Raw genomic sequence first — 8,132 nt, 5'->3', positions numbered from 1 at the left:
TTAAACAGCTAATGTTAGAAATGAAAAGAAAAGTACTAATCAATGATAACAAATATAAACAAACCGTAACTTTTATTCTGTCCCTTACCACCATGCATGTCTGTTCAAACAAAACAAACTAACCAAAAATAATTCTTTATGAACGTCTCGATTAACTAGAATTTCCCAAGAAACAATAACATATAAGAGAAGTTTTAGTCTGCAAACAAAACAAATACTTAAAACAGCTAACACAAAAGTAAAAAATAGATATCATAAATGATCATAAATTTAAGCCAGTAACTATCAATAGGTGTCGCTTACACTCACGACTGGCTGACCCGTACCATATTTTGGTCTTCCGATTCACGTACAAATCTTGACCTATAACAATTCTAAATTGTGATTAATATAATTTTCTTTAATCATTATATTACAATTTTCTTATGTTAATAACTAGTATAAAAAACACAAACAAAAACTGTAGAACTATCAGAAGACAAATTTCAGGCAGCAACTATGAACAAACGGGAAGGTTTGATCATTTCTCTCCTGCTCCTGCCTCTCTCTCCGTCTCCTATATGGCCTTCCCATACACCAAGATGATATATATATATATATATATATATATATATATATATATATATATATATATATATATATATATATATATATATATATATATATATATATATATATCATTAAATTTAGGGAGAATAAAAAGATGTTCTGGAAGGAGGTAAATAAAGTGCGTAAGACAAGGGAGCAAATGGGAACTTCAGTGAAGGGCGCAAATGGGGAGGTGATAACAAGTAGTGGTGATGTGAGAAGGAGATGGAGTGAGTATTTTGAAGGTTTGTTGAATGTGTTTGATGATAGAGTGGCGGATATAGGGTGTTTTGGTCGAGGTGGTGTGCAAAGTGAGAGGGTTAGGGAAAATGATTTGGTAAACAGAGAAGAGGTAGTGAAAGCTTTGCGGAAGATGAAAGCCGGCAAGGCAGCAGGTTTGGATGGTATTGCAGTGGAATTTATTAAAAAAGGGGGTGACTGTATTGTTGACTGGTTAGTAAGGTTATTTAATGTATGTATGACTCATGGTGAGGTGCCTGAGGATTGGCGGAATGCGTGCATAGTGCCATTGTACAAAGGCAAAGGGGATAAGAGTGAGTGCTCAAATTACAGAGGTATAAGTTTGTTGAGTATTCCTGGTAAATTATATGGGAGGGTATTGATTGAGAGGGTGAAGGCATGTACAGAGCATCAGATTGGGGAAGAGCAGTGTGGTTTCAGAAGTGGTAGAGGATGTGTGGATCAGGTGTTTGCTTTGAAGAATGTATGTGAGAAATACTTAGAAAAGCAAATGGATTTGTATGTAGCATTTATGGATCTGGAGAAGGCATATGATAGAGTTGATAGAGATGCTTTGTGGAAGGTATTAAGAATATATGGTGTGGGAGGAAAGTTGTTAGAAGCAGTGAAAAGTTTTTATCAAGGATGTAAGGCATGTGTACGTGTAGGAAGAGAGGAAAGTGATTGGTTCTCAGTGAATGTAGGTTTGCGGCAGGGGTGTGTGATGTCTCCATGGTTGTTTAATTTGTTTATGGATGGGGTTGTTAGGGAGGTAAATGCAAGAGTTTTGGAAAGAGGGGCAAGTATGAAGTCTGTTGGGGATGAGAGAGCTTGGGAAGTGAGTCAGTTGTTGTTCGCTGATGATACAGCGCTGGTGGCTGATTCATGTGAGAAACTGCAGAAGCTGGTGACTGAGTTTGGAAAAGTGTGTGGAAGAAGAAAGTTAAGAGTAAATGTGAATAAGAGCAAGGTTATTAGGTACAGTAGGGTTGAGGGTCAAGTCAATTGGGAGGTGAGTTTGAATGGAGAAAAACTGGAGGAAGTGAAGTGTTTTAGATATCTGGGAGTGGATCTGGCAGCGGATGGAACCATGGAAGCGGAAGTGGATCATAGGGTGGGGGAGGTGGCGAAAATCCTGGGGGCCTTGAAGAATGTGTGGAAGTCGAGAACATTATCTCGGAAAGCAAAAATGGGTATGTTTGAAGGAATAGTGGTTCCAACAATGTTGTATGGTTGCGAGGCGTGGGCTATGGATAGAGTTGTGCGCAGGAGGATGGATGTGCTGGAAATGAGATGTTTGAGGACAATGTGTGGTGTGAGGTGGTTTGATCGAGTGAGTAACGTAAGGGTAAGAGAGATGTGTGGAAATAAAAAGAGCGTGGTTGCGAGAGCAGAAGAGGGTGTTTTGAAGTGGTTTGGGCACATGGAGAGGATGAGTGAGGAAAGATTGACCAAGAGGATATATGTGTCGGAGGTGGAGGGAACAAGGAGAAGAGGGAGACCAAATTGGAGGTGGAAAGATGGAGTGAAAAAGATTTTGTGTGATCGGGGCCTGAACATGCAGGAGGGTGAAAGGAGGGCAAGGAATAGAGTGAATTGGAGCGATGTGGTATACCGGGGTTGACGTGCTGTCAGTGGATTGAAGCAAGGCATGTGAAGCGTCTGGGGTAAACCATGGAAAGCTGTGTAGGTATGTATATTTGCGTGTGTGGACGTATGTATATACATGTGTATGGGGGGGGGTTGGGCCATTTCTTTCGTCTGTTTCCTTGCGCTACCTCGCAAACGCGGGAGACAGCGACAAAGTATAATAAAAAAAAATAAATAATATATATATATATATATATATATATATATATATATATATATATATATATATAGGTATAAGTTTGTTGAGTATTCCTGGTAAATTATATGGGTGGGTATCGATTGAGAGGGTGAAGGCATGTACAGAGCATCAGATTGGGGAAGAGCAGTGTGGTTTCAGAAGTGGTAGAGGATGTGTGGATCAGGTGTTTGCTTTGAAGAATGTATGTGAGAAATACTTAGAAAAGCAAATGGATTTGTATGTAGCATTTATGGATCTGGAGAAGGCATATGATAGAGTTGATAGAGATGCTCTGTGGAAGGTATTAAGAATATATGGTGTGGGAGGAAAGTTGTTAGAAGCAGTGAAAAGTTTTTATCGAGGATGTAAGGCATGTGTATGTGTAGGAAGAGAGGAGAGTGATTGGTTCTCGGTGAATGTAGGTTTGCGGCAGGGGTGTTTGATGTCTCCATGGTTGTTTAATTTGTTTATGGATGGGGTTGTTAGGGAGGTAAATGCAAGAGTTTTGGAAAGAGGGGCAAGTATGAAGTCTGTTGGGGATGAGAGAGCTTGAGAAGTGAGTCAGTTGTTGTTCGCTGATGATACAGCGCTGGTGGCTGATTCATGTGAGAAACTGCAGAAGCTGGTGACTGAGTTTGGTAAAGTGTGTGGAAGAAGAAAGTTGAGAGTAAATGTGAATAAGAGCAAGGTTATTAGGTACAGTAGGGTTGAGGGTCAAGTCAATTGGGAGGTGAGTTTGAATGGAGAAAAACTGGATGAAGTGAAGTGTTTTAGATATCTGGGAGTGGATCTGGCAGCGGATGGAACCATGGAAGCGGAAGTGGATCATAGGGTGGGGGAGGGGGCGAAAATTCTGGGGGCCTTGAAGAATGTGTGGAAGTCGAGAACATTATCTCGGAAAGCAAAAATGGGTATGTTTGAAGGAATAGTGGTTCCAACAATGTTGTATGGTTGCGAGGCGTGGGCTATGGGATAGAGTTGTGCACAGGAGGATGGATGTGCTGGAAATGAGATGTTTGAGAACAATGTGTGGTGTGAGATGGTTTGATCGAGTGAGTAACGTAAGGGTAAGAGAGATGTGTGGAAATAAAAAGAGCGTGGTTGAGAGAGCAGAAGAGGGTGTTTTGAAGTGGTTTGGGCACATGGAGAGAATGAGTGAGGAAAGATTGACCAAGAGGATATATGTGTCGGAGGTGGAGGGAACGAGGATTGAAGTAAGGCATGTGAAGCGTCTGGGGTAAACCATGGAAAGCTGTGTAGGTATGTATATTTGCGTGTGTGGACGTATGTGTATACATGTGTATGGGGGGGGGGCATTTCTTTCGTCTGTTTCCTTGCGCTACCTCGCAAACGCGGGAGACAGCGACAAAGTATAATAAAAATAAAAAAAATATATACACACGCACACACACACACATATACATATATATATATATATATATATATATACATATATATATATATATATATATATATATATATATATATATATATATATATATATATATATATACATATATATATATATGTATATATATATATATCATCCCTGGGGATAGCGGAGGGGAAAATGATTTGGTAAACAGAGAAGAGGTAGTAAAAGCTTTGCGGAAGATGAAAGCCGGCAAGGCAGCAGGTTTGGATGGTATTGCAGTGGAATTTATTAAAAAAGGGGGTGACTGTATTGTTGACTGGTTGGTAAGGTTATTTAATGTATGTATGACTCATGGTGAGGTGCCTGAGGATTGGCGGAATGCGTGCATAGTGCCATTGTACAAAGGCAAAGGGGATAAGAGTGAGTGCTCAAATTACAGAGGTATAAGTTTGTTGAGTATTCCTCGTAAATTATATGGGAGGGTATTGATTGAGAGGGTGAAGGCATGTACAGAGCATCAGATTGGGAAAGAGCAGTGTGGTTTCAGAAGTGGTAGAGGATGTGTGGATCAGGTGTTTGCTTTGAAGAATGTATGTGAGAAATACTTAGAAAAGCAAATGGATTTGTATGTAGCATTCATGGATCTGGAGAAGGCATATGATAGAGTTGATAGAGATGCTCTGTGGAAGGTATTTAGAATATATGGTGTGGGAGGCAAGTTGTTAGAAGCAGTGAAAGGTTTTTATCGAGGATGTAAGGCATGTGTACATGTAGGAAGAGAGGAAAGTGATTGGTTCTCAGGGAATGTAGGTTTGCGTCAGGGGTGTGTGATGTCTCCATGGTTGTTTCATTTGTTTATGGATGGGGTTGTTAGGGAGGTGAATGCAAGAGTTTTGGAAAGAGGGGCAAGTATGCAGTCTGTTGTGGATGAGAGAACTTGGGAAGTGAGTCAGTTGATGTTCGCTGATGATACAGCGATGGTAGCTGATTCGTGTGAGAAACTGCAGAAGCTGGTGACTGAGTTTGGTAAAGTTTGTGGAAGAACAAAGCTGTGAGTAAATGTCAATAAGAGCAAGGTTGTTAGGTACAGGTAGGGTTGAGGGACAAGTCAATTGGGAGGTAAGTTTGAATGGTGAAAATCTGGAGGAAGTGAAGTGTTTTAGATATCTGGGAGTGGATTTGGCAGCGGATGGAACCATGGAAGTGGAAGTGAATCATAGGGTGGGGGAGAGGGCGAAAGTTCTGGGAGCGTTGAAGAATGTGTGGAAGTCGAGAACATTATCTCGGAAAGCAAAAATGGGTATGTTTGAAGGAATAGTGGTTCCAACAATGTTATATGGTTGCAAGGCGTGGGCTATAGATAGAGTTGTGCGGAGGAGGGTGGATGTGCTGGAAATGAGATGTTTGAGGACAATGTGTGGTATGAGGTGGTTTGATCGAGTAAGTAATAATAGGGTAAGAGAAGTGTGTAGTAATAAAAAGAGTGTGGCTGGGAGAGCAGAAGAGGGTGTTTTGAAATTGTTTGGTCACGTGGAGAGAATGAGTGAAGAAAGATTGACCAAGAGGTTATATGTGTCAGAGGTGGAGAGAACGAGGAGGAGTGGGAGACCAAATTGGAGTGGAGAGAAAAAGCTTTTGAATGATCGTGGCCTGAGCATGCAGGAGGGTGAAAGGCGTGCAAGGAATAGAGTGAATTGGAACGATGTGGTATACCGTGGTCGACGTGCTGTCAATGGATTGATCCAGGGCATGTGAAGCGTCTGGGGTAACCATGGAAAGTTCTGTGGTGCCTGGATGTGGAAAGGGAGCTGTGGTTTCGTTGCATTATTACATGACAGCTAGAGACAGAGTGTGAACGAATGTGGCCTTTGTTGTCTTTTCTAGCGCCGGGGGAGGGGGGTTGTTATTTCATGTGTGGCGGGGTGGCGATGGGAATGAATAATGGCACACAGTATGAATTATGTTCCTGTGTATACATGTATATGTCTCTGTGTGTATATATATGTATGCGTTGCCATGTATAGGTATGTATATTTGCGTGTGTATGTGGGTGGGTGGGCTATTCTTTCGTCTGTTTCCTTGCGCTATGATAGATAGCAAGTGTATTATCGTTAGTACCTACATGATAGATAACAAGTGTATTATCGTTAGTACCTACATGATAGATAACAAGTGTATTATCGTTAGTACCTACATGATAGATAACAAGTGTATTATCGTTAGTACCTACATGATAGATAACAAGTGTATTATCGTTAGTACCACCACAAACCTCGTCTGCAGCGTGGACAACATCATCTACCCTGGCACAAGGTAAACAAATCGTTTACGGCGTGAGGGATTTGTGGACTAGAATTCCTGGAGTTGTGCTCGTATCTTGGAGTCGCTGAGGAACTTTACTTCGTGTTCGTTGTCCTCAACATGAGGAACGTATTGTTTGTAATTATTGTCATCAAAGATAATCGTTTATGGGGTTCCCCACCTCGTCGCAATACCTGGAAGGGTCGTCTTTCCTTATTGAGAGAAAAATGATTACTTTAGTGTGTCTCAACACCCACGACACTGCTTGCCCACGTTGATGGCTCACTACTTGACTCTCTCAGTAAGTTGGATGTGACCATGTCTTGAAGGATCGCTGCTTCTCATCCATGAGGCTCTGGCTCCATTACGTCTTGCAGCCAAATAATTCAGAAGCCCCAGTGGCGCAACTGGTTAGCGCACGGTACTTATACGACAGTTGCTGAGCCATGCCGGGGTTGTGAGTTCGAACCTCACCTGGGGCAGAGGTTTTATGTCCTGGATGATGCAGTAGGATGCTAGTGAGTCATAATGTCAGGGTAGTTAGTTCGATCCTCACTCTACGATGGTCAGGTTTCCCAAGTGGTCTCTGGCTCCCAATCAATAGGCCAGGGTTCGTCTCCAGCCATGGCAATCAATGGCACTACAACGATTAGCAAGGCTAACTTTACAGCAGTGGAACCTCACTCACATTATTGACCAGGTCCCCTAATGACGTTGTCAGCCTGACCACCCATGAATCACTTTCACACACACACAGACACACACACACACACACACACACACACAACCTTTACCTACAGGACTGAATGTGTTTATCTTCTTATTTTGTTCGTGTTTTTCCGTGTTAAAGTCTGGCTTCCTCGATGTATGCACAGCGTATGTTATCTTTAGTTTCACAATACTCCATGAGAGTGTTCCTGCTGGATTGGTCTATGACTTCCTGACGTAATAAAAACACAGAAATAAAGTCTTAATGGTCAGGTCAAAGGTCAGACCATCATAATACCTGAAGGTCGCTCCGTCGTGTTCAGCCACACAGATCTTTCAGATCTTCATGCCTGAGTACGATACCACATTACCAGCTTCCAATATTATACTACCTTTCCCGCCACACCACACAACAGCCTCACCTTAATGTCATGCAACATCAACATTTATATTTGGTCTCTGACGACAACCCCCCCACAACCACCAGCAGACCCATGCAGGCCCCCATGTCACTTACGTCACTACAGTTTCCAGGCACCACGTGGCATTTTAGTGGCTGTTAATTACCACTCCTCTGACTCAGGCAGCTTTCTTACCTTCCATTCTCACCCAGACATTGTCTGCTGGCTCTCACTCCACAAACATACAACCTCTCCTTCCCAGACATAACACATCACAACACCTTACTCCTACCACTTTGATCTTTTTCTTCGTGACAATATATTTCTCTGCGGAGAGCGTTACGCGCTTGCTCTGCCTTTTGGTAGAATCTCGTTAGATGAACCCATAAGCCAGAACTCTCTCACTCTCTCTCTCTCCCCAGCCAGCCACAAAGAATGTAGATTGTGTGACTGAGTGAGAGCGATGAAGTTCTTGCCATAAGACGGCGAGCCACTCTGCAACCCACCCACCCACCCGCCCAGCACATATCAACTTGCCTCTCGGCTGATAGAGAGAGAGAGAGAGAGAGAGAGAGAGAGAGAGAGAGAGAGAGAGAGAGAGAGAGAGAGAGAGAGAGAGAGCCTACCTAAAAGTATTTACGGTTACAAAAGAATACTTAAAGCATAGGCCCCGCCGGGAATCGAACCCGGA

General features: G+C 42.4%; 2 non-coding genes across 2 annotated transcripts in view; one reads left to right on the top strand and one right to left on the bottom strand.

Annotated features, from left to right (window-relative positions):
* Positions 1–6,724: 6,724 nt before the first annotated feature.
* On the top strand, positions 6,725–6,814 carry TRNAI-UAU (transfer RNA isoleucine (anticodon UAU)). The gene is given in 2 exon segments: positions 6,725–6,762; positions 6,779–6,814. It is a non-coding gene; the product is annotated as a tRNA-Ile (tRNA).
* A 1,292-nt stretch (positions 6,815–8,106) lies between these two features.
* Positions 8,107–8,132, bottom strand: part of TRNAM-CAU (transfer RNA methionine (anticodon CAU)) — a 72-nt gene continuing 46 nt past the window's right edge. The window contains exon 1 of the tRNA in view: positions 8,107–8,132. This exon is cut by the window's right edge and continues 46 nt beyond it. This is a non-coding gene — a tRNA (tRNA-Met).

This window comes from Panulirus ornatus, chromosome 43 (genome assembly GCF_036320965.1).
Source record: "Panulirus ornatus isolate Po-2019 chromosome 43, ASM3632096v1, whole genome shotgun sequence".
Taxonomy (NCBI): Eukaryota; Metazoa; Arthropoda; class Malacostraca; order Decapoda; family Palinuridae; genus Panulirus; species Panulirus ornatus.
The sequence above is the reverse complement of the archived record's forward strand: the minus strand, read 5'-3'. Positions and strand labels throughout refer to the sequence as shown.